The 27,017-nt window shown below is 48.3% G+C and overlaps 1 long non-coding RNA gene across 1 annotated transcript in view; it reads left to right on the top strand.

The window, feature by feature from the left end:
• The window catches only part of LOC138514261 (uncharacterized), a 160,469-nt gene that overhangs the window by 111,466 nt on the left and 21,986 nt on the right, over window positions 1–27,017 (top strand). The gene's annotated exons all lie outside the window — the stretch shown is intronic.

Here is a 27,017-nt window from a genome sequence, read left to right as displayed (position 1 = left end):
GACTCCACAGCTTAACACATACTGAGCCACGTCTTTTCGCCCGGTCGGCCACCAGTAATGTCTCTTGATTTTGGCCGTTGTTTTGGTGATTCCCCGGTGTCCTTCAATGAGCGAGTCGTGGTAGTTATTGAGCACTTGATCCTGCAGTTCCTTGCTGAGAAGGTAGAGACGTCTTTGGTAAAAACGCAGTCCGCTCATGATTGTGTGGTGTTGCCCTCTTCCTGCCCAGGTTTGCAGTTCTTTTTTGCCCATGAGATCCTGGACCTTGGTTTGTAACTCCTTCAGAGATGTTGCGTTCAAGGCGCCCAAGATCCTTTCTTCCGGAATGATAGCAATGGGGTCAGGTGTGACATACGCACCCTCTCCATCACCCAATACGAGAGAGTATCTGCCTTGCCATTACGCACTCCTGGTCGGTATGTGATCACGTAATCCTATTCAGCTAAGAAAAGTGCCCAACGAAGTTGGCGGGAAAACTGGGCTTTGGCTGACCTCAGGTATTGCAGATTGCGATGGTCTGATTACCGTGATTATATGTCTGCCTCCTAGGAGGTAATGACGCCAAGCCTTGAATGCTGCTTTGATGGCTAGGAGTTCTTTATCGGTAATGTCATAGTTCAGTTCCAGAGCGGAGAACGTACGTGACCAAAATGCCACGGGATGCAGTTGACCCGTCTCAGGATTCCTTTGGGAGAGTATTGCTCCCATGGCGACACTGGAAGCGTCACTTTCCACCACGTATGGGAGATTGGGTCGGGGGTGTTGCAAGACAGGGGCCGAGGTGAATTTTTGCCTTCGTTCCTGAAAAGCTTCTTCTGCCTCTGGAGACCAGTTAAACGGTCTATTTTTGCGCAGTAGGGATGTGATCGGATGGACAATCGAGAGAATCTTGGTATGAATCGACGGTAAAAGTTCGCAAAAGCAAGGACACTCTGTACTCCTTTCACCGATGTTGGCGATGGCGAGTTGAGAATGGCATCCACCTTGCATGTGTCCATCCGGATACCTCATGGGGTGAGAATAAAGCCTAGGAATTCCACTTCCGTGACATGGAACAAGCATTTTTCTAATTTGGCGTACAATTGGTGCAGCCTGAGTTTTTGATGGACAGCACGCACATGGGTGATATGGTCTTCTCTTGAGGTGGAATAAATCAAGATATCGTCTATATAGACCAAGACGGTGTCCGGTCAAAGGTTTGAATCCAAAAGGATCGAATGCCACAGGGTCGAGTCAATAGGACCTAAAAAAAAGGATCGAATTTTTTTGGGGGGTTTTTTATACATTTTTTTTGGGTTTCCGTATAGGAACAAAAAAGTTGGTTTTACCATAAAAAAAAGGTGTTTCGGGGGGGAACCGCCCCCCCAAAAAAAAAATAAACTGACCCTTTTGTTTTCGGTCCGTTGATTCGACCCTATTGTATTTCAATCCGATACTTTGACCTATCAACACATCGAGTAGCTCTCGGAGTACATTGTTCATGAAAAATTGGAACGTAGCCGGGGCATTGCAGAGTCCAAACGGCATGACCTGGTACTCGTACAGGCCATACTTTGTACGGAAAGCGGTCTTCCATTCGTCCCCCTTTTTAACCCGTACTAGGTGATAGGCCCCTCGGAGGTCAAGTTTAGTGTAAATCTGGGCATCCTTAACCTGGACCAACAGTTCGGGGGATGAGCGACAAGGGGTATCGGTTCTTCACCGTGATTTAATTCAGCGATCTGTAATCTATGCATGTTCTTAAGTCCCCTTCCTTCTTTGGTACAAAGAAGAGGGGCGAGGCTGCAGGTGACTGACAGGCGCATAAAGCCATTGGCGAGGTATTGGTCCAGGTATTGGTCCAGGTAGGTCTTCAAGTGGCTGTTTTCTTGTTCTGTTAATGCGTAGATTCTACTGCACGGAATTTGGGACCGTGGTATTAGGTCAATTTGACAGTCATACGACCGATGTGGCAGGAGCGTGTTCGCTTGTTCCTTCTGGAACACGTCCTGGTAATCCGCATACTCAGAGGGCAAGGACCCCATTAAGCCCAGCTTAGCCCCTGCCGGCGAGGTGGTCTTCACTTCTTTTTCCAAGAGGGCACCGACTCCATAACAAGTACCTGCACAGTCTTTGGAGAAAGTCAACACTCTTGCACGCCAGTCAATTTGAGGATTGTGAGCTTCCAAACAGGGTATTCCCAGGATTACCTGGAATTGGGGAGCACAGATTAGGTAAAAAAAAATTTGTTCTCCCGATGTCCCTCCTGACAAAGTAGGGTAAGTTCTAGGATGCAGTGTGTCACGGGGCCGGAGGACAGATGGGTTCCATTCACCACCGTTACATTTTCCGCTGTCAGCTTCTGACAAAGGGGTAGACCGATCTTTTTTGCTAAATCCTGGTCCATGCAATTGCAGACCGCGCCGCTGTCCATGTACGCTTCCAATGCGTGCATTCGGGAGGGCTTGTCTGGGCTAATTAAGATGACCGGTATGACTAGGTGCGAGGTCTGTGAAGATTCTCTCTCTCTGCTCGACAAGCGGACCTCTACGTTTGTCGGGCGTTGAGTTTCCCGCATCGGGTGCAGTGTCCTCTTGATCAGTGGCTCCCATTGTTTTCCTGGGCGATTTCACCGGGCATTCACAAAGGAAATGGCTTGGTTTGCCCCAGTACAGGCAGAGCTGTTGCCTCCTCTTCTCTCTTTCAGCCCTAGTGAGAGGGCTCCTCAGTCCTCCTATTTGCATGGGCTCTAGGTGCGACTCCTGCTGGACTGGACTCTCCTTGGGTTGCACATAAACGGCTCGGCTTTCCGACCGGGCTCGGTCAGTTCTTCGGTCCTGCAGTCTGTGATCCTGCTGCACTACCAGATCTATGTACTCCGCAAAGGCTTCAGGAGGGTTCACCACTTGGGCCAGGACGTCTTTCAGCTCTCCTCGCAAGCTTCGGTAAAAGAGCGTAGTTCTCTTCTCCTCGGGCCAATTGGTCATGGCTACGAGGCGGTTGAAGGTGGCTATATAAGACAGCAGATCTTGATTTCCCTGACAGAGGGACAGTAGTTCATTATCTAAGGCTTGACCTCTGGTACGGCGGCCGAACAGCTTCTCCATTTCGTGTTGGAACCCGACAAAATCATGAAGCAAAGGATCGTCTCGATTTACCAAAGGAATCGACCAGTCCGCTGCACTGCCACTCAGGTACGAAAGCAACCCTTGACTGACATTGGGGAAAGCTCTGGGTCGACACAAAAGGTGCAGACGGCACTGGTTCATGAAGACTGCATATTTACTGGAGTTCCCTGTGAAGCATTCGGGCGGGGACAAGGGTACTGCGCTGGGGAGCACTACTTGCACTGGTGTAGGTTGCGGGATCGAAGAAGAGGAAGCTGAATCAGGTAGCAGGCCTGGCCCGCCTGCGTCTGCAGGAGCTGCCTAGCTAGGTCATCAGTACGTTCCCGGTTTACTATGAGTTCCCTTCTCAGGGCGTTTGATTCTTGTTGCGCAGTGTGCACTTCAGCCCGTAACTCCCCCAACAATTGGGCTAGCTGGTCTGTGGACTCCATGGCGCCCGGGCGGAGGTTTTGGAGAGGCTTTGCGTTCCGTTACACTCACCTTGTCTCCGCGGGGGCGTCGAATACGAGCGAGGTTAGGTTGTACGTTCGAGCGAGGTTGAGCTCCGCTCCCTAGCTGGTTTGCTCAGGTGCCCTTGTCTCAGCTTGAACTGGCCTGGAGTGAGCTCCTGATGGGAAAACAGAATAAATATAAGGGGACTGGTGCCTTCCCCGGTGGACCCTTCCCTTGCGTCCCCAGATAGGAGTTTGTGTTGTTCTGGTTATCCAACGTGGTGTGGTGTTTGCTCACCTTGGAGATTGTAATGATGTGCGCTCCTTCCTGCTCGTCTCATCAGGAGTGCAATGTTGCTCCACTGAATAGAGTTGCTCCACTGATTGCGGTGCAATGTTCTTATGGATCAAGTTACTCCACTGATCCGGTACAAGGGTACTTGGATCGAGTTGCTCCACTGATCCGGTGCAATTGGTGAGTCTTCCCTTGTTTAATTATGCAATAGAATAACAGTTCGTTATTCACTGTTCCCCTGCCTTCTCGTATGTCGATTATGAAATGTTCCCAAATTCCTATGTAACAGCAAAAGCACAGATGGAACTGCTACGTGAAGCGTTGGATGCCGTTGAAGGTATGTAAGCTGCGGTCACGAGAGGGAACTATACTCGCAAGCTTTTTCTTCTGAACCAACCTTGTTTTGCTTTTCTCTTCTTTCTTTGGAGGTGCGGCGCTATGCAGAAGATTGAGCGGAGCGTCGGAGATGGTGCTGGAGGCTGAATCAGCTGTTGTGCGGAAGGAATAAGGTTGCGTGACCGCTGCGGATGCCAAGGATCACTGGGTAAGTGACAGGTAAGCTGCAATCCTTGCGTGCTTGCAGAATGCTGGAATTTCTTTCCGTGGATCCGATGTCAGCAGAGAGCGTTCTGCTGCCATGGGCATTTCAATGCAAAGCGTCTGACAGGCCTGGGCGGGGTTTAAATAGCCAGGCCTGGCCACACCCAAGATCCTGGAGCACGTTCTGCTGGCCACGCCCATACTTGTCAAACCCATTCCAGAAGCAGCCATTAGGGATGTTCAGGCCTGCAGACAGCCAGTGTTAGTTTTGTTGAACAAGCTTCATAGCATGAGCCTAGTGCCAAATGCCCCACACAGGGTCCAGGTGGGCCTTTCCTGAGCTCTCCGGTTTTTAATCCGGCCGGTGGGTGCTCTGGCAATCCCTATGCGTCTTCCGGTAGTGCCACCTCCTCCACCACTCCGTGTGGGGTCTCTTCCTCCTCTGCCTCCACTTCCCCCGTGTAAAAGACTCTGGTTGCTGTGTCAACCACGCCTTTGGGGCCTGAGGCACCACGTGTGGCGGATTAGACTTCTGCTCCCGCACATTGGATGAGGACCAGGCAGACAAGGACAGCGATGACCTGCCCACTCTATTCGAGCTTTTCATGACCGGGTGCTGAATATGATGGCATTGCTAGATATCCCAATACCCGAGCCCCCAACTCCATAAGAGGGTGTACTTTCTCGAGTCTTCACTCTGTTGACACAGGAGCACACCGGCCTGCTCCTTCAGAATGACGTCCTGGCCGATGTCCATAAGGTCTGAGGAAAAACCTTACCTAAACAAGAAAATTGACTCTCGCTACATGAGTCTGAGGACATATCCTTGTTGGGATGCCCGCTCCCCTCTTAGACGGTGGTGGCAGCAGCTACGCTCCAGTCAAAGCCGGCTTCTACATCCTCCTCTAATAATATCCTCTATTGTTGCTAAATGGTCCTAGACCTGGCGATAGAAAAGGAGTGAAGGGCGATACGTGGGTCCGAGCTTGGGAAGACGGGGCTACAGTCTCGTGCAGTGTCCCTGCGTAAAAATAAAAGGACACAAAGTACATTTTTTTGATGCTTTAAAGTGCTCGGGTCACGTCTGGAAGGACGGAATGTCCCACAAGTATGGAGGAAAGGCGACTATGGACTAGAAGTAAGGTAGTCACTACGGTGAGTAACTTTGTCAACATGGAAGGTGGTGGGAAGGGGCGATATCGCCCCCATGCGGAAGCTATTGAGTTTTTGGGAGGGGTGGGGTAATGGTCTGGGAGAGGGTGGGGGTCACTGAAGAATTGGAGTTGCTGGTGGTGGAGGGATGGATTGGCAGGGGATTGAATGGGTGTTGAGGGAGAGTGGTGGTTTTAGGAATCGCTCTTGCTCTATTCCGGAAGTCTCTTTATTGTTTGACATGGTGGTTCAGAAATGCTAGACCTATTTTGGGGTATCCAGACACTTTTGTGAGGAAGGTACAGAAGTATGGTTAAATGTATGTCGTGGAATTTTAGGGGTTTGAATTTCCCTTCTAAAGCTTGCCAGGTGTTCTATATGTAACGCCAACAGGTCGATAGTGTTCCTTCAAGAAACCCATTTGACACCGTCAGGGAAGGCACAATTTGGGCAGAGGTGGGGTTGTCACTGCAATTTTTCCTCGTATTCCTCCTACTCAAGCTGGGGGGGAGGGGGTTCTGCATACTGATGCAAAGCTCAGTAGGGTTTCACCTCACTGAGATGATTAAGGATTGGGAGGGGCGGGATTTATTGGGAACTGTGCATGGCCAGGCATCCTCCAAATCCAACGACGACAGGAAATCGCCCTCCTCCAGCTGACCCAGGACGTGTTGGAGGGTGATCATGAGCATGTGAATCCATGCCAGACCCCATGCTGGAGAACTAGATAAATGCTCACCTGGGGAGTTGATGTGGGCAGGAGACTTCAATGCGGTACTGGAACCTGAACTCGACAGGAGTGTGGGGCAGGTGTTCATAGGCCGCTGTGGAGGTCGACTTGTAAGTTCCAAGATCTATTTTGTGCCTGGGAGTTAAATGATGTATGGAGGGTGAGGGTGGTTACACGTTTCACTCTACGGTCCACCAATTGACATCTCAATTGTTTTTTTTTTCTGATTTCAGACATGTTGGTGGGCTGCGTGATCAAGGCCACAACACTGGCATGTACACAATCAGATCATGCACCAATGGTGTTGATTTTAGAGATACCTGGGCAGATGGGTGGGAGACTGCCCTGGGTGTTTAAAAGTGAGGTGCTGTCTGATGAGGTGTTTCGGACTGGGATAACACGCCATTGATACTTTTTCTAAGGAGAGCCTGGGCTCTGTCGAATCACACGCACTGCTATGGGAGAGTTTCAAATGTGTGATTCCAAGGGAGTTCATCTCGAAGTAATCTGGGATATTAAGACAAATTCTGTGAGGTCTTGCAAATAGTGAGGTACAACTGCGGCAGATGCAGGCTGTACCCACCAGAGAGATCAGGGAGGAGCTGGATAAATTCAGATAGGTGGCACAAAGGGAGGTGATGTTTTTGATGGGGAGGGCAGCTGTCCGACAATATGGGGAGGCAAACGTCCTGGTCGATAACTTGCGAGGACTGACACACCAAAGGCACACGTCTTATCTGTTAGGAATGAACAAGGAGAGTTGAGGTATGCAGATAGATATTGCTCAGGAATTCTGCACATTCTACACCCGTATATACTCCTGACAAACTCTAGTTTTGCTGCCTGAGATAGTTATTTAGATCAGGTAGCACTTTACTGGTGCAAAGACGATGAGAGCGAGTGGTTGGGTCGTCCCATAACAATATAGGAAATGAAACTTGCAATGAATGCATCGTCATCCGGGAAGGCTCTGGGACCTGATCCTTCACAGCTGAGATTTATAAACATTTTGCATTGAAGCTGGCTCTGCATCCTTTAGAGGTGTATCAACAGGCTCTGAGAAATGGTTGATTACCAGAATCTGAGAGAGGCGGTGGTTGCTGTGTTGAATCCCGGGAAAGCAGCGCATGAATGCTCTTCCTACTGCCCAATCTCAAATATCAACTTGGATAATACAACTCTAGCTAAGGCGACGCGGCTAGCACCTTTTAATGCATAGGCGCATGCAGTCCGATCAGTCGGGGAAACATTTTGGAGCGTTCCACCTCCTATGGATTAGGGCAGATGTTTTGCCTAATGTCGGTGGTTCAGCAGGATGAACCGGTTGTGGCGGCATTATTGGATGCCGAAAAAGCATTTGATTAAGTTGAGTGGCCCTTTCTTTTCACAGTATTACGGAGGATGGAGGAGGAATTTATCTCCATGACTTCACTACTCTATACTCTTTTTTTGTTTTTTTATGTGGTGAAAATTACAGTGAATGGCCAGCTAACATCAATTATACCGCTGGAGAGAGGCACACGACAGGGGTGTTCTGTTTCACCTCTACGATTTGCCTTTGCAGTTGAACCCTTGGTTGAATTACTTAGACAGGCCTGTCCATAGAAGAATTCAGCTATATAGACATAAGGTGGTGGTTTCCCTTTATGGAGACAATATGGTAATGTATGTCACAGACCCGCAGAATAACCTAGGATCGGTCATGGTGGATGTGCTACACTTCAGAGATTTTTCTGGTTTGTGAATTATGTTGCAAAATAGTACTTTTCCCATTCACTGATTGTACTGGATGATTCACTGATGGCTATGGATTCCAGCGCATTTGTGGTGTACACCTGGTACTTGGGGATCGATATCACGCGATCCCCAGATGAGTTGTATAAGTGTTACTATGCAAAAGTGTTAGAACATGCTCGGACTCTGGTGGGCAGATGGGTGGGGCTGCCTCTCAAACTATATGGATGGATCTCGTTTGTTAAAATGGTTTTGTTGCTGCAGTTTCTCTGTGTTAATGTACCCCTGGTGATGCAGCAGTCGTATTATTGTGCGATAGTCGGGTCTCGTGGTTTATCTAGGCAGGCAAGTGTGTCCTGGGAACAATTGACTGCACCATTAGACGGGGGGAAGGAGGGTGGGGGGGTTGGAATTTCCTAATTTTGAGATGTACTATGATCAGCCCTACAGATAAAGGGTGTATCAGCCACTTTTACTCCCTAAAAATAGGCAAATACTCCCAAAAAATAAAAATAGGGAGTACAAATACTCTCAACAGAAAATAGGAAACAGAGCTTGTGCCCCTCATTTCACTCATACAGTTCCATGAATATGTTTGGAGCAGTAATGCACATAGTACAACAGGAAGAAACTAGTTATAACTGCCTGATCAGAAGAGGTAAAGCTGTAGCTTTAAATATGCATGAATAACTAGGTGCAAATTTCCTGTTAAAACACATTTTTCCCACTTATAAAATACTCTAATTGGGAATTTGTGGAGGTAGAGGGCTCTCGCAGCGTCGTATTTGTTGCGTGCGGTTGTGTTAACGGCTCCCGATAGATCACCCAAAGTACGGAACATGGTGGCGTTGACTTGTTATGGGTTTGTATTGAGAGGAAAGTGAAGGGAGAAGTTGTTCATTCTCCAAAACTTCAGATCATACACGTCCCGGGTTCATCTTTGACCAGCGAGCTGGGATTCGTGCGTTGCATGAAGCACCTGGGCATATCTTGGTTCCGGGACCTCTATTCAGAAGGGCAGTTTATAACTGTGGAGGAGATGCGCAGCAAGGGTTCATTCACATCACTGGATCTATTTCTATATTTTAGAATGTGAGAATCCTTGAAGCTTATGCTAGACCTTTCACACGAACCTGGGGTGGCACCTATATTGGATGGGATGATCGAATGGGTGTATACCAGTAGAATTGTGTCTACTCTTTACAGCATGGTACAGGACTCCCGGATGGGTTGGGCAGAGTCCTCCCAGACAAAGTGGGAGATCTCTTTAAGGGGCACTGTTTCAGAGGATAGATGGAGATATTGTTGTGCACAAACAAGGAAGATGGCCCTTAAGTCGATTTAAGCGGTTTCATTTTAAGTACCTACACCGGTTTTATTATACGCCTGCGAGGTTACATAAATTCTTCCCAGACACCTCAGATAAATGCGCTCGATGTACCACCGCACCAGTGGGCTTCATGCATGTGGGGTAGAGCTGCCCCCCCCATAGTGATTTTGGGAACAAGTATTTCAGATAGTGAGCGATAATCGGGGAGAGGGTGGAGCCACTCCCGGAGACTGCCCTGCTGGGTAATACCAGAAAGATTTCAAACTGAGTAAGGAAGCTGGCGGGGCTGCTATTGCTTTTAGCTAAGTGGAGAGTGGTAATGGTGTGGGGTGGACCTCATGGTCCTGTGATTTAATGATGGAGGGAGGATATTCTCTATTGCAATGAGACAGAACTTGAATATGGAAGAATAGTACATTTCTGTGCCAGACCCAGGGACATATGGGATCCTTAAAAACTTCATCTGGTTACTTGAGCTCAAAAGTCTACATTGTATTCTGGAGGGGAGCTACCCTGAATATGATTGAAAGATGACTGGTATGGTTTATTATGCACCTGTTAATGTGGAGAGGTGGACGCATGTGGGCGGGAAGGTGCTACTCCTATGTCCCGTCCCCCTTCCTCCATACTTGTGGGACATTTCGTCCATCAGGACGGGACCAGAGCACTTTTAAAACATCTTTTTTCTTGGTCCTTTTTATCTTTACACTGGGCCAACGCACCTGACTGCAGCCTCGCCTTCCTGATCTCAGCCCATGCATCGCCCTTCAGTCCTTTTCTCTGCGTGGTCGGGGTCGGATGCACTTGCATCATCTGGGGAAAAAAATAGATTTTTGTTCCCTTGTCCTTCATTTTCCTGCTCTGGTTCCACGGTCTTCTTTCTTCCGTCTATGCCGGAGCATCTGGGATTCGTGTCATGTTCTTCGTGCGAACATTGTTTCTCGAGGGCGGATCCCCACTCTCTGCCTAGAGGGCTGGGGCCTGGAACACTGGTGGGACTCGTGCTTTTACTGCGACTCCCTCTCTGGCCACTCCAGCGTCCGCTTGTCAGGTGGGAGGAGGTGTTCCAGCGGATTCCTCCTCCACATTTACAGCAGTTCATTAAAAAAAAAAAAAGGAAGCGGCCGGTAAGTTTGTTCCTTTTTTAGGGCACCCCGGCCAGGGGACTCCTTCCCGGGGTCTTCTAGTTCTGAGAGGGACCCAAGTGGCTCTGGTACCAGGGATCTCTCTGAGGTGTCCCCCGTAAGGGATCTAACCGGCACTCCGAGGTTCTCGGCAAAGGGGCTGCCACGACGGGATCTTCATCTGAGGTTCCCCTTTTGGGGGCTAAAGTTAAGCCCAGTACGTCTGGGCCTGTTATCACTGGGGTAATTCCTGAGGTTTCCAGACCTGGAATTAAGTGTACCTCATTTCGTCTCGAGGTTCCTTTTAAGGTGACTAAACGTACCAGGGTTACCCCTGAGGATCCCCCGTCTTGGGGCTATATCGAAGACAAGCAAGAATGAGGGGCCCCTTTTGAGGGCTCTGGCTTCAGGGGGTGACCCTAGACCTTCCACACTCAGGCCTGTGGTCGAACCGATCCTGCCGAGTGAGCAAAGAAGCCGGTTAAACACCTTAAGGCTTTGAGTACCAGCCCTGCGAGGTTCCCTCACTGGGGGCTAATTCCTCAGCAGTCTCTAAGGGCTCGCAAAAGCACTCTAGATCTGCTAGCATTGCCGATGCTCCTTGTCACAACGCTAAAATGTAACAGAAGTTCCCTGATACCCCTTTGGTGACCACAGCCTAACTGACACTTGTGACGCAGTTCACCTCAGGCGTTAACAAAATGGCGGTCGAACCCTCAAGGTCTACGGTGGCCATTTGGACTATCTCTCACAGCAATGTTCTCAATGGCTGGTCCTGAGGGGCCTGTTTTCGGGGCTGAACAGCCTTTTACACATTTTGTGGATAATAAGAACCCGTTCTGCCCTCCAATGGATTGGCGTGCTCGGTCTCCGCTACCACACAGTCTCCCTCCTACCTCTGCTCCTTTGGTTTACGTGGATCCAGTTGGTGGAAGACCGTCCTGGCAACCATCCTCTTCGCGATCCTGTGTGTATGCCCTTTCAGAACGGCCTCTGCCCACTCCAGCGCCTAGGTATTCTTTGTCATGATCTCTGCTTTCAAAAGGTCAGGGTTTTCCCAACTCCCTTGGAAGCAGATCCATAACCCAGGTTCCGAGTGCCAACCAGTCCCAATTGGGACCTTTTGGACCCAGTCCTGGCGCCAGTGGCACCAGGCTCATAAATATGCCCAGTCCCAGCGCTGGAAGCGCCGGGCTCATAATGCTTGGGTGGACTTACCTGCAGCAGACCATGCTGCTTACTTGCCTGCCAGTTGAGCCTCTGATCCTCTTCTGTTTGGAACTACTTTTCCTGTTGGGTGGGGCAGGAGCCACTCCCTAGATTCAGAACACTGGAACTCTTCTGGAAAGCAGGAACTCTTTTCTTACCTAGGCGTGGCTGTGGAAGGAGACACCCAAGCACTACAGGAGGCTATTTAAACCACACCCGATGGATGAATCTTGCTTTGCGTTATTCTGCATCCTCTGCAGCAGAACGCTCATCGTGTCTTCTGCATCTGATCCTGGGCCTAAGGAAAAAGGCTTACCATCCTGAATCCAGTCTTCAGCAACACCTATAAAGACAAGAAAGAACAGGTTAGCATTACGGTCTTCAGTGACAGCTCTTCACTTACCTGGTCCATCGGCTGTCACCAACGCCTCACGCTGCATTCGGCATCTGAAAGACAAAAGCTTACCAACTCTTCGCATGCTCCGGAGGCCTTCGGCGCTGCATCCCGCATCTGAAAGACAAAACAAGGTGCGTTTAAAGACATTGGGGAACTTTAATACTCACATGCCATTACTCCTTTCCACATCTAACCCAGTGGGTATTCCGGCACCCTGCAGCCGCTCCGAACTTGTACCTGCAAAATAAAAAGACAGTTAGAGCGCATCGTGAAGCAGGAAACAAGCGCTTACTTACGTGCTTCCAGGCGCTTCTATTCATCACACGGCTCCATCTTCAACTCACTTCAGCCCGGCATCCGCCATCGCCGGAACCCTGCAAAACAAGAAACATCATTACTAAAGACTTTAAAGACATTAGAATTACTCGAAACTTACCGTTCGTGCAGTAAACGACGGACAGCAGTCCTCTGAAGTCAAGAGGCCTGCTCCCCTTATCCAGTGAAGAAACTGGTTACAGCACCCTGCCCCGAGGCAGATGGAGAGCACGGCGTTCACTTACCTAAGGTGAGAGCGTTAACCTTTGGGGTTCTACAGGAGAAGAGAAAGGGAAGAAGAGAGAGACATTCAATAACCCAGTTCCTTAATCCCATATTTTCTATCTGCAGACATCTTACCCTTCAAGTCAGACATACAGTGCACAGAGGTCCAGCCCAAAGAGCCAGCCGTGTGTTACACATCACCTTTGCAGATACGGTATACGCCCAGTCAAGACCGGCGCCTCTACGGGAATCAGGTGAGCGTTACATTCTTCTGAGGATGTGTTGTTTTTGGCAAGTTTCAGACGCTTATGCACTCTGATCCAATGAAGGCGTACTTTAAGGATTTATTCAAGGACATTTATTCTGAGACGCACCCTTCTCAGGCAATCCCTCTGCAGTTCCTGGTAGTGCCACTTCCTCCACTACTTCAGTGGTCCCCCCTCCCCCACTGCCTCCTCTGCCTCCACTTTCACCTGTGCTAAAGACTCCCGTTGCGCAGTCAGTCCTACCCTCTGGGCCTGAGGTGCCACGTGTTGCAGATCGGGATTATGTTCCCGCCACACTGGATGAAGATCAAGTGGACCAGGACAGCGGCGACCCTCCCTGATCTATTAGAGCCTTTCACGACCGGGTTGTGGATATGATGGCGTTGCTAGACGGGCATGACCAGTACCTTAGAGAGACAATGCAACCCTGCCCTTGGAACTTTGGGGCTGGTTCAGGCGGCTTAGGATACATTTCCTTAAACAAATCCTTAAAGTACGCCTTCATGGGATTAGAATTCATAAGCGTCTGAAACTTCACAAAACACATCCTCAGATGAAGGTCTCGGCACTGGAGGGCAGAGGCCGCTCGGAAGGGGCATAGGCCCAGGAGCGCAAAGAGGATGGTTGCCAGGAAGGTCCCCCACCAACTGGATCCACGTAGATCAAAGGCGTGGATGTAAGAGGGAGCGAGACTGTATGCGGCAGCGGAGGCCGAGCATGCCAATCCCTCGCCCCAGAGTGCCTCCTGCAGTATGGATTCGACCAAGGGTTCCATGGCCCGTTAATCCTCTGCCTCAGGCACTCCACTATCCACAGGTTATTTTGTCCAGACTGACTCAAGTTCCTCCTGCTTCTCAACTAGCTCCTTAAGAGAGTTTCTGACTTTCACGAGCTCACGCGATACAGATCCTGATTTATCTTCTACGGTAGAGACTCATCCTACCTCATCCAACCTCTCCCCACGTTTGTCCAAACGCATCTGCATGTTGTATACTTTACGCGAGTGTCCATTTGCCCATCCAGCGATTGTATGCTGGCTTGCAGTTGATTAAACATAACCTTAATGTCATTAAACGCACTTCTAGGATCAGGGGGGTTGAGAGGGTCCATCCGGCAAGTCTTCCACCACTTTATTTCTTACTTGCTCAGGGATGTCAAAATGCAATTTGGACTGCTGCTTTCTGACCTCTAGCAATTTCGACAGTGTCGCTCCTCCGGCGCTGGGGCATGCACCACACTCATAACCCCCTTAATGAAAATGTCAGCCCTCAGCACTGGGTATCGGGGGAAGGGCGATCCCCACTTCCTATGCTCCCACTGCTCTGTCACCACAATCAAGGATGTGACAGCACTGGTGCCTTTGCCTCTCCTCTCAGCAGGGGGGAGCCTCAGGGGAAACCCACGCTGCTACTATCATTCTGGTTCTTTGCCACAGTCCCCTCTCAGAGCCTTTTCTGCATTCGCCGCACCAACGCAGGTGATCATTACGCCACCTCTCATCTGTGTCCCCGTAGTTAGACGCAAGTTGCCTCCTCAATGTTCATATAGTGGGCACCCGGCATGTCATGCAGTGCTGCTCACCATGGGGTATGCAGACCGTTCCGACAGATGGACGTGCAATCCAACCCAAGTTATCCACTCATGTGCTTAGGCAAAAGCACCACTGTCTCAGCTCCAGCTGTAGAATCACACCACCCAGTGCTACGGGTAACAGGACTCAATGTCTGCCAGCCTCTGCCGTTCCCTGTAGGCCCACACCTCCAGCCAGCGCCATCTCACCTCCCACCAGTACCAGTTTTTGCTGTGCGCAGTTAGCAAAGCTCCAATATAAAATAAAAGAGGTTTCCAGCTCCTCACCTGCACAATGCTGGGGTGGGCAGCCAAGTCTCATAACACCAGTGCCTATGTTTCTCAGGGCTCATGGGATGAAGCTCACACCACTACAACCTGCAAGCATGTTACAGGGCGCCATAATATATCATGTTCAATACATTCCTCTGCTGAGGCTCACCAATCGCGATTGGCAGACTCATCCACGAGCCACAATTTACAGGGCCTCTACCTCCCCACCATCAGCGCTTCCGTGGGAGGCTTCTATGGTCACACCGACTCCAGTCAGAGCGGCTGGGTTGCACAGATGGGTCCTGCCTCCAGTAGCTCACTTTGCTATTCCTGCTGTGGCCCTGCAGCACTTCAGTTCCATCTCTGCTGCAATACCAATGCTCACCACTGCACCCGTGAGCTTTAAGACCCAAACTGGAACTGGGACTGTGTTGCCTCCACAGGCAGGTGCCACTCACCCTGTGTGTGTGGGATCCTCAGTGCTTTCACCGCCTGTGCTGTCTAGTGTTAATACATTTTGTACCCCAGCATACGATAAGTGCCAATTCAATCCCTCCGTTGACAGCAGGGTCTCAACTCGGGGAGCCAAGCCTCCACATCTACAGCACGGCTCGCCAAAGGTCACCAGTTGCTTGTGCACGTCTCCATAACCATGCGCTGCAGACCGGTCCACTCCCTTCGCCTCACAGCACACACTCTGTTCATACGCTGCACCTCCAACATTCCACAGGGGTATGCCCAAGGGATTCATGCACCTGATGCAACCGTTGGAAATGCGGTGGCAGATCGGGAAGTAGCAGGATTGCGATGATTTGTTGGAGCGGCAAGGAGCTCACAGGTCCACGACCATTTTGGCCGCATAACTTTGCCTTTTACACAGGTCACTATAATTCTGGAAGGTATAAAAGCCTGATCATGGTTAAGCGGTTGTTCTGAAGCCTGCCACAGTGTTGTAAATTAACTATTACACTCTGCATTCGAGCTGGAGTACTATGCTTTGCAACACATTTTGGTATACACATCTACCTTCGTACCTAGCCTAAATGAAAAGGGATCCCTAATACCCCCTTTTCTGAATATCCCTTCATCCCGCGATTATGAGATATAAGCACGTACACATACGCTCACCCTAGCATTAGGACCCAGACTTTAATTTATTTCTTAAATAAGGTATTTGTGAAATTGTTCAGAACTGTGGTTGTCCCATTCTTGAAAGCCTCCATTATGCTGGTAAAAACCTTTTCAGATGTATTTTTTGATAGGCTCTGAAGAGTGAACGCTTTGATCTTTTAAAGGCCCGAGTCAGTGCTGCCAGCACCTTTGTAAACATTCAATGTTCAGCCAAATGTCCACAGGAACTTTAGCAGAATAGTTTGCTCCGATGATAGATGTACCATTTTCTATCAAGTACCAATATGTTCTGTTACCCTTGCTCCTAGCACTTCTTAGAAATAAATTGCTTATGAGTGCCAGCAGTTTTTAGCACATTTTCTTCTTATTAAAGAACTCCTGTGTGTTTGCGCGAAAGGGCTGCCTTGCTTGAGAAAGCATACCCTGGAGTTTTGGGCTTATTTTCTCTGTCAAACTGTTCAGAATTTGCAAAATTCTTTTTACAAGGCACATTTTCAGATATTACTTCTGCAGATGTTAAAATTGCATCTACCAAATAGATGTAGATCTGATGCTGCCCCCTACTGCTAGATACAGACCGGGAAGATGGTTTGCCCATTTATCAAAATTCCCTTGCATTAATTTCTCTTTCAAGACTTCACGTTGTTGCACCTCAGTACCTTGGTGTCTGCATTTCTGCTTACAATTTCCCTGCATTCATGAAGTTTCTTTGCTTGCAAAAGGCTCGGTTTTAGGGGTGCATTATTCTCTGGTTGAGAGTTAACATCTGAACCCTTTCACCATATTCAGTAATATGCAGACACAACCCCATAATCTAAAGTCACCCCTTTTCCTGAAAAATAGTATTTTCTTCACTTTGTCCACATCTTCCCATTTAGTGCAATTATCTTTATGTTAGGTAAGGCATCTTGCATAACCAGGCTTCCCTAATCTCACTTTTTTATTTTAATTACCTTTGGGAAGTCCCTAGCAAGGATTCCAGATCAATATATCTTTCCCCTTGTGTTGTCCATTTGTCACTTTTGTATTCAAGTCACACATAAACCGCATTAGAGCTTTTTTTCCCCTCGGTTGCCATAATAACCTACTGGAACACTTTCTCAATTCCGGCATTTTCACTCCACGGTTTTAAATGTGGCATATACTGTGGCATATACTCATGTCATTACAGAACAATGGGCATGAGGATTCAATCATCTCGATCACCAACACACACACTACCATGATTTCCCTCATCTTGGAGGGTACATCTGCCCTTTGATAGCATCTCTAAAATATCTTTCGTACCCCCCCTTTCTGAAAGAGGTCTGATTTCCAGGTGTCTTGCCTAATGAGTACATCATTTGACTTCAGGAATTTCATGCAATTCGAAACCTTCATCTTTTGAACTAGAATGATTTGTCCTTTTGGTCATCCTCACATGAACCTGGACATGACATCAGGTCCTCGAAGCCAGGTATAGCCCAGGTAGTTCCATTTCCAGACTATGTTACCCTGCCTATTTTGCGACACCCAACAATCAAAAGACTAAACCTCAAAGAATTTCCTTCTATGTAAAAAAAGGGAAAACCTAGACCCAACTACGAAAGAATATGTACATATTTGGTGCAGGAACAGTAGAGCGGAACTGAGCATCCCACAATATTCTGCCTACTAAAGAGGACAATCGTGAAGAGCGTGTACCCCCTACCCACTTAGCACCAAGACGGGCAAAATTAAGTGTGGCAACCACCCATGCAGCAACTGGACATCCAGCTAGAGCGCCACTTCCCCCCCGTCCACATCATACCTCTGTGTAGAGGAGGAGGGGGGTAACGCATGCCTTCCCTACAGCTGCAAGTACAATCCGGAGAGAGACTTGCAGACCTTCCTCTCATTGGAGAAACACAAACACAAAGCCACATGCTGGAGAAGTGCCTTTGTAGCCTTCCCACCTGTGAAAGAGAATGCTCAGCACATCTACTGACAGGCTATATACAGGAGCTGCAGCCAGCCACCAACAAGAACCCTCTGGAATGTGATCCAAGATGGTGTCTGGCCCATCTAAAGACTTCATCCAGAGGGGCAGAGCAACAATGTATCCCTAACACTGTGCAAGACCAGACCAGTCACGTGAGCACTCTAAACAATCAGGGCGGAGCCTTTCAAGTCAGCCCTTCTTTCATAAAGGCCAGCTTCCAGCCCAGCAGGGATAGGAAGCTCTGGAGTACAGAGGTGGAGAGTGGAAGCGGAGAAGTTGCTTAGGAGAGTGTTTGAGGTTAGAGCAAGGAGTTATAACAGTATGAACGAGTTTGGAGAGAGGTGGTTAGAGAGCAGGAGAAGCGGTTGGAGGTGAAAAGGAAGGAGGTAATGAGGAACAACAGAAGTTGGTGGTTGGAGGGAGAACTAAAAGGAAGAGAGGAAGGGTAACATAGTAGAGGAGATTGGAGGTGACATTGAAAAGGTGGTAGAGGAGAATTGTCAGGAGGATACTAGTCGAAGGCAGGTTAGAGGAGAAGGAGTTGTGAGTGGATCAATTACGCTCTAAGACTGAGGAGTGTGAGTGGAGGAGGGGTGGGCCCACGAGCAAATGTGTAGGCATGGAAGAGGAGAGAGAAAGAGAAAAAAAGTGCAAACAATAGGTGCAGAAAAGGTCCCCTTAGGCATGAGCCATTGTGATAAATCAACGAGGTTATGTTGGGGAATGGAGTCAGGCAGTCAAGACAGGGAGGTGAATTAGGTACCCTGACACAACCAATAGAGAAGGTAAGGGCAGCAACATCTTGGTGGAAGCTCTGGAGCTCCTTCCCACCTCACCAAAACCTAGCTATTGCATGTGGCCAGGCCAAATGTGCATGCACAGGCAGTGTCCCAAGACAAAGGGATCATCGAGGAATGGAGGCTGGACCAACCAAGGAGCGAGACAGGGTGACAGAAAATGGAGTGTATATGCCAGAAACTAAACCCCGATGGAAGAGTACGAAACACAGATTTTTGTTTGAACTCAAAAGCATTTGTTTGAAGCCAGAGAGTATATTGTTGAAATCAAAGAAAGTCCATCCTGTAGAGTGTTGGGGAGGACACTCAAAATCCCTCCCATCATTTTGACAAAGAAAATAAACAATCTGAAATGCATCTATTATGTTGTCCTAAATCTAGTTTTGTTACAAAACTACAATACAAAACCATTTAAAATCCAGGATATTACCTTCATTCTTGATTCCAAGATTTGAGTTAATTGCCCTGGCTTACAAAAGGAGTTGTACTGGAATAGATAAGATTCAATTTAGCATCTCGGATTTGCACCTGCTACCTTATTACGGAGGAGATGTCTGGAGAATGTTTGAGATGTTCAAATGCAAATAAGATTCACAAAGATATGCACAAGGACATCTACAGGTGTGCTCTAGATATAAATCTATCATTTTAGATACAAGGTTGAAGGTGTAAATCAGAGATGCTAACGGGCATCTCCTGATTAGCTGGTATGCAAATCTTTGTAAATCAGACCCATTATATTTATCTTTGTCCTTTTCTTTTTTCCTTCGTTTTCCTAATACATCCTGTAGCCGTCACATGATGGGGGCTGTTGGACAGGATGGAGATTATGTAGCCATTCACTGTGGTGTACACAGTATTTTCCAGAGTTCTCCAGATGGCCCCAAAGCCCCACCAGAGGGAGACCTGAAAATCCCCCTTCAATGATGTCCCAACCCTTTGTCACAAGATTAGATTAGGGATGAATAGGGCATGAGTTACACAGAGGTACAGATTGCCCCACCCCCCCGCCCTCCCATTTAGAGGCCCAATGGATAAATGATACTGAAGAGGAGGAGCACATACAACAGGATGAGGATGAGTATTTAGAAACAGTGCAGCAAATTGACTAGGGTTGCACAGTACACTCTGTAAGCCCATCCACAGAGCAGGATACCCTCTCAAAAGTAGTCCAGAGGTTTGGGAAGCTCAGGATGAACATGAACAGCGAGGTAGAAGCAAGTGGAAGCTTGCAAAGAGGAGTCGACTGCTCGTGCACAGCTCAATCCAATGCTGTGACAGCTAAGCGCCTTCACTGGCAACCCGGGGAGCCATGACAGGTTAACTCGATTTTAACATGTCAACCAGCCTTCTTAAACCCGTTCCACAGAAAGCTGAAGAATCAATCCGCAGTCAATAGGGATGAACGCCATGTTAGTTAAAGGAGAGGAAACCCATGGGGAGGAGAATGGTTAAAGAACCCCTAGCCAATCCTACGACCAAGGACTAACAAGACAAGAGCCCAACCATAGACCTCATTTGGACAACTAGTAACCCAAAGACAATCTAAAAGGCATTAGGTGAGCCACTTACAGTTATGACAGAGTTCCAGAGAGTTGATGAACAGAAGTGCTATGGGGGAGCGTGAGAGAGCGAGACAAACACAAGAGAGGGAGGGTCAGAGGCAGAGAGAGACAAAGGAGGTGAAAGGAGGAGTCTTTTGAGTAATGTAGCCTGGTTTGTGACAAGTGCACCTTGACCAGAGCCAACTTGGGACTATAGCTACGACTATGCCAGGATCCAAAGGCCATCAGATCTAAGGAGAGGTTTGTTAGCCTGCTCGGGGGCCACATAATATACTGAGGGAGAACCCAGACCATGATGTGGAAGAAACGGAGCCCACTGTGGGCTCATATTCGCGTAGTGAAAGGCAAAGGCTTTGGTGGGCTCATGTCTGCAAAGGAGAAAACGGAGCCTGTAGAGGGTTCTTGCCAAAGTGGGTAAACCATGTCTGGTGGGTGAGAAAAGGTTTAGTCTAAAATGTTGTTTGCCATAATGCACAATACTACTATGGTGCACTGCATCGCACCTCTTTTGTTGCGTCCCCCTTTTGATGCCTTGTAGAAATAGTGCTACACTCTGAGCCCGTGTAGAATGACTTCCTGCCTGCCTCTGCATGAATAATGATATATTGCCTGCTAAAAAATGTCCTGATGCTCCAGTGCTCCACCCCGAGCATGTGGCTTTTGACTCATCGCTTGTCTCTAAACTTTCAAACTGCATATAAAATTATTAATGCCAGCAGTAAACTGCTTTGACGCCACCACGTTCCAATCTGAGCCTGTGAGTTATGACCCACTGCAGGTTCCCCTCTTCTGTACCCATGCTGCCTGAATCTACCCATAATTTGGCTATTACACTACTATGTTCCTCCCAGGTGCTTTGTCCTGCAAACTTAAACCCAACATCACCCTCCCTACCCCAACACCATTCTTACCCCCTCTGCACAGTAATCACGCCATAGTGAAAGTCCTACCCCATCTTCAGGGGCAATCAGCCACTGCCAGAACACTTGCCATCCCCTCAAACCCCACCTCCCACTGTTGTGCAGTATGAGACGCCAATCCAACTGCCAACCGTTACGCTAAGCCTGTAAAATCACCATTTAGAACTGCTGCAAGACTCGCATTTTACAACATCCCATCTCTAGGTACATCCACTTCCAACAGACCTTTTGCTCCTGACACGCACATCCAGAGTCTGACCTACTCCCTCGCTACCCTGGGCAGCACATCACTCATCCTAGGTGTATCCTGCTTACATAGACTACGCTCCATTACGCTGATCAGTTACTACCGCCTCCTCTCCTAGGAGCAACTAAGCAAGTTAGGCTTGTCTCTCGTACGCACTCCACCCCACCTCCCCTACCCCTGACCCGATAGCACAGGTTGCTTCCCTCAACACCAGCCCTACGACCCCCAAGCAAGCATTTTCTCAAATACGCTCCATCAACACCAGATCCATAGGTGCCCACGCTATCAAAATCCGTGACCTCATCCTCGAGTTTCACAGCCACCCTAGCACCACTGAATCATGGCTACATAACACCTTCAGCCCTTAACTCTCACTAGCCATTCACCCAGATTACACCATCCTCAGAACAGACCACCTGAATGAAATAGGAGTAGCTCTCATAGCTAAATCCTCCCTACTGATTAGACAGTACACCCTACCGTCTACCCCAGACTATGAAATGTTGCTCTTGACACTCATCACTGTCTCACAAACAACGTTCAACCCGCTCCTCATTTACAGACAACCGAATGGACCCAGCTGTCCTGACCTTGATATACCCTTACTCATTACACCCTTCATGAAACCTTCCACCAAGAGCATCATCTTGGGAGATCTCAACTTGGGCTATAATGATACCACTGACATCAAAGCTTCAGCGCGATCCACTTCCCTCAGCGATATTAACTTCTCTCAACACAACCACCCCCATACACTCAAAAGGACACATCGTTGCTTGGATCCTCATGACTAATGTCACCATCTCAGACATCAACTCAGTTCCCTAGTCTTACCACTCTCATCCACTTCAACATCTCCTTGACTAAACCGTGCAAACTCCCAGCTGTGTCGCTCAGCCCCATACAATTCCGCAACACTTACAACTTGCCCTCTCTTAGTCTTGCTAAGATCATCTCACCTTAGTCAGAACATAACAGCACACAACCTTGCTAATCTCTATCACACAGGCCTACTCAAGGCCCTTGATCAGCTTGCTCCGATCAAATCCAAAAATCCCAAAACCTCAAACCTAAAAATATCTGGTTCACATATGATCTAGTCTGCCTTCTGTGAGAAACCAGAAGGTGTCTCACCCACTAGTACCCGGGGTATCTGTCATCTAGGTGGCCAAGACATGGCCATCGCTCTTGGATCCAGTTCCTGGGGGTGGACCAGTGCGGGATCACCACCTGGGTGAGGGGGTCTTCGGGGAGTGGAACGCCAGATGTCAAGACGCAGTATCCCCTTCCGTGTAACACCTTTACCCTCCCCATCCCATCAAATAGGATACAGAGGAACATTACTCCATCCATCCCCCAGCACGAACACTTTCACATGGACAGCACGCTCTGGGGGAAAACAGACACCCGACCAGACGTGTCCCAAAACAATGGTTAGGTGAGGTCAGGCAATTACTGACCACCACTTACACCCGACTGACTTCCATTAGGCTTCCCCAAACAGATAAAAGGCAGAGCACGAGAGCACACTCTGAGCAAGACAAAGCACACAAAGAAACTGCAGTTTGGAGATCGCAGCTGAATGAGAGAGCAGAAAGACAGCAAAACAGGAGGGAATGGCAAGGGGGAAAATTCCCTTGGCCCTTCCGACAAAAAAACATTACTTTCAAAAGCCCTTACGATTAGAAAGCCGGAAACCAGGCCAAAAAACCTGTTGTGTGTAGGAGATACCCAGGGCCCTCCCGCGTCACTAATAAAGGTAGGGAAAAGTAGCTGCTGCTGTGGTACCGTCCTTGGCTCCAAGAACAAAGCCGCATCTGCAAAATCAACAGCTGGTGAGTTGAGAAGACCAATACAAGACCTCACTGTGTTGAAGCCAAGGTTGCAAGTAGCAACATTGTATGGGGAGCGCTGGAACGAACATTGTTAAAATGTGTGTCATAAAAGACGCAAGTAAAGTTGAATTGCTGATGAGTCTTTGAACTTTGAAGATACTTTGATAAGATACCTTTGACAGAGTGGTCCAGCATCGCGTGGGTGCTCAAAGGTCTCTGCAAGTTATCTAGCTGAGAAGTGAAAGTTAAAGCGTTATATTAAGAGGAGAACAAAGAATTGTGAATCGAAGTGGTCCTTTCGACAGGTCAAGCAAAACCCTGCGCACAGTCGAAAATCTTCGATTTTGATATAGTAAAGAAAGTTTATAAAATGAGACATTTGGTCCAAGCCCAGCAGAGGGAGACCAATTGAAGGTTTTGTGTTAATGTGGGTCTGAGCCTGGCGGAGGGGGGCCAGGATGAACAGTGAATCACCAGAGAAGTTGTGCATAGGAGAATCCTGAGGAGAAAGGAACTTTGAATGTTTGTCGTATCAGGCCCTCTAAAATAAGAGACTTTGAATGGCAAAGAGACTTTGGCACAGAAGGTCCAGATACTGACATTTTGAACTGCATCCTTGTGCTAGAAAAGCCAGAGTATGTGCTAAGCTCAACTATCCTGACAATTCTTGAACACTCTTTTGTATAACATGTGTTTCCCACACCCTTAGTATTTATAAGTAAGGCTTAGCAATAGGTTTATTAGTATAGGGCCCTTTTGAGCAGACTCTACTAGGACTGCGTTATGATGGTCGTAGCTTGCTCCCATCTTCAGATTTAGGATTAGATAGGCATTTTTCAAACCTAATTGAAGTTCAATAAACACCCTTTAACTGTGATCACTTGGGTCAGTCTTTACTGTTTGATACCATGCCTTCCTTACACTTCGCAGAGAGAAGATTGCTAGAACACATATGCAAGAAACAGCCCACTGCTAATAACTGCTTGGCACTTAACCTCTTTCTTACAGTTAAGGGTGAGTGTGGTGAGGTTATCATCTGCAAAGCTAACAGTCACAATTTCACATCTAGTGTGGTGCCCTCCAGCATCAAATCTGCCTGGATAGCAGCCCTGTTAAAAGAGAACGCTAGATGCTGCCATCCCTACCAACTGCAGCCCTATCACAACAGTCCCATTACTGCTTAGAATCCTAGACCACCTTGCTTATAACCAAGTCCAAAATGTCCTCGAGCAAAACTGCCTTCCTGGCAATAGGCAATCCGGCATTCGCCCTACGCACAGCACGGAAATGGCCTTGCTGGATCTAAAAATCCAAGTGGACTCCATCTGAGACTCAGCCAATCTAGCAATCCTGTTGCTATTAGACCTCTCTGCTGCATTCAGCCTGTGACTGGATCAAATCCTTTCTGAGTGATCGTACCACAGGAGTATTCCTCAGGGAATCCGCAGCTGACCCCATCCCTGCTCCACTTGGTATTCTGCAAGACTTGTGCCTCTCTCCAACACACTATAAACACATATACAAACCCCCTTTTTGATCTGCTCGTCACTAGGAAGATTATTTACACCAACTTCGCTGACAACACCCAAATTCTCATTCCGATCACAGGTGAACACACTGGAGACACTTCCACTATCAATGCTGTATACAGTACAGTCCAAAACTGAATGGCCATCCACAACTTAAGCCTAAATGATAAAAAAAAACAAGCCCCTCATCATTGGCTCACCTTACCGGCTCAAAGACCTGGATTCCTCCTCCTATTCCATCTGTATCGATATGTCAAACATCCCCATCCTCAAACACATAAAAAGACTTGGGAGCGCACCTCAAAGCCGATTTAGCAATGACAAAACAGATCAATGCCCTGGCTTCCTCGAAGGCCTACACTGCAAGACTCCTCTCACAAAGTAGGCAATTCCGCTCTCCATGCAATTGCCTCACCTTGGCTCATGCTTTGATCCTCTCCAAATTGGATTATTGTAATGCCCTATTCATGGGCACAACTTCCACCCACTTGTCCAAACTCCAACTACTCCAAAATAAAGCACTTGGTGCTGCCCTTGGATTAAAACGCTCCGACTACATCTCAGCCATAAGACGAGAATCCTACTGACTCCCCAGCAAAGCATGCGTTGCCTTCAAAATGCTGGCCATCGCACACCGATTCATCCACCAAGAAGCCCCCTCCTACCTAAACAGCTGCATCACCAAAATTGTCCGTGTGATCACTTCGGTCAAGCACCAGTACGCTACGGACCGCCCCATGCTTTAAGAGCAACAGGTCTGGCAGCGTTCGCTTCTCCGGAACAGGCCCCAAACTCTGGAACTCCCTAACATGCGCACATTCATAATGAGCACTCGCTCACTAGTTTCAAGAAACTTGTCAAGACCTGGCTCTACGAGCTGTTGTCAATGCATGCCTCTGCTGTTTTTATGTCATGTATTCTATCTGCTCCAGTACAAAACGCTGTGATATCCTCGGGTCTGGGCGTTACAAAAATCAATAAATAAAAGCACCCAGGCAGGAGCGGGGACATTTCTGCTGATAAATTGTCTTGGGTGTCCACTAAAGCCAAGGAAATGCATAGGTTGTGCTGAGCTTACAAACTAAAGTCACAGGAGGGCGCTCAAGGATGCAGGGAGGAACTGGCAAGCCAAAAAAAAAAAAAAAAAAAAAAAAAGCGTGCAGGGGATGCTTTAAATACCCCCGAGAATGTGCATGAACTGAACGAGGCCTCTGTGGCCACCCTACGCTCCTGTGATGTTGAAATGGGAAACTGACTGCCAAAGCTGCTCCCTCTTGTTTTTAGGTTATGTTCTCCTCAGGCCTGTGATACTTATTCCAACCAGTACCCTTGAAAACAAAGTATCAGCGGTGAGAGCCACCCATAAGAAGCACAGTGGGGACTAAGACAGGGAAGATAACGCCATGGATAGAAGACACGAGGACCAATCATTCTGTAAACAAGTTTGCAAAGTACAACCGAGAAGGCCATCCAGAACTGCTTATTCATGTTTCCACATAGACCTTTTATCAAACATGTACTGCATTAAGAAGAACAAGTTACTTTCTTACCTGGTAACGTTCTTTCGATGGGATGGTCCGACGACGTATTCCAAATCTATGACAGGTAATCACCACAGCTGTGCTGCTTCGGAAACTTTTTTCGGCGTCTGCGTCCTGCGTCGATGACGTCGACGCGCCGTCATCGAGGACCTCCTCCGACGTCCGACGTCATCCGATGTGATAAGTAGGACGCACGACGCCCGTAGCCTCAGTTGTAGTTTTTTCCCCCAGAACGTGTGACATTAGTCAACTGCCAGTCAGACACAAAGCCTTGCGGAACGTAAGATGCAATCGCAAAAGAAATTCTGCAGCGGGGAAGGTAGGGAGGGAGCGATATGGAATACGTCGTCGGACCATCCCATCGAAAGAACGTTACCAGGTAAGAAAGTAACTTGTTCTTCGAGGGGATTGGGTCCTCCGACATATTCCATATCTATGACAGACTCCCAAAGCAGTACCAGAGTAAGGAGGAGGGAAAGAATTTAGAATCCAAATTTAGAATTGCCAATCAAATAGCAGAGCAAAGGACCGCCTTGCCAAAGGCCAGATCCTGTCCTCGGATGGAATCGAGGGAATAGTGATGTACAAATGTATGTACTGAAGCCTAGGCGGCTGCATCACAGATGTTGCGAATAGGAACACCCCACTGCAGGGCAGTAGATGCAGCCATACCACTGGTAGAATGGGCCCGCAAGCCAGCCGGCGGGTCCTTACCCGCCAAGCGGTAACACTCCGAGATGGGCAAAATAATCCAGAGAGACAAAGTCTGTTTCGTCACAGCCTGTCCCAAACGCT

This window comes from Ambystoma mexicanum, chromosome 12, assembly GCF_040938575.1.
Source record: "Ambystoma mexicanum isolate Mex_15411 chromosome 12, UKY_AmexF1_1, whole genome shotgun sequence".
Classification (NCBI taxonomy): Eukaryota; Metazoa; Chordata; class Amphibia; order Caudata; family Ambystomatidae; genus Ambystoma; species Ambystoma mexicanum.
Note: the sequence above shows the minus strand (reverse complement) of the source record. Positions and strands in the feature narration are given on the sequence as shown.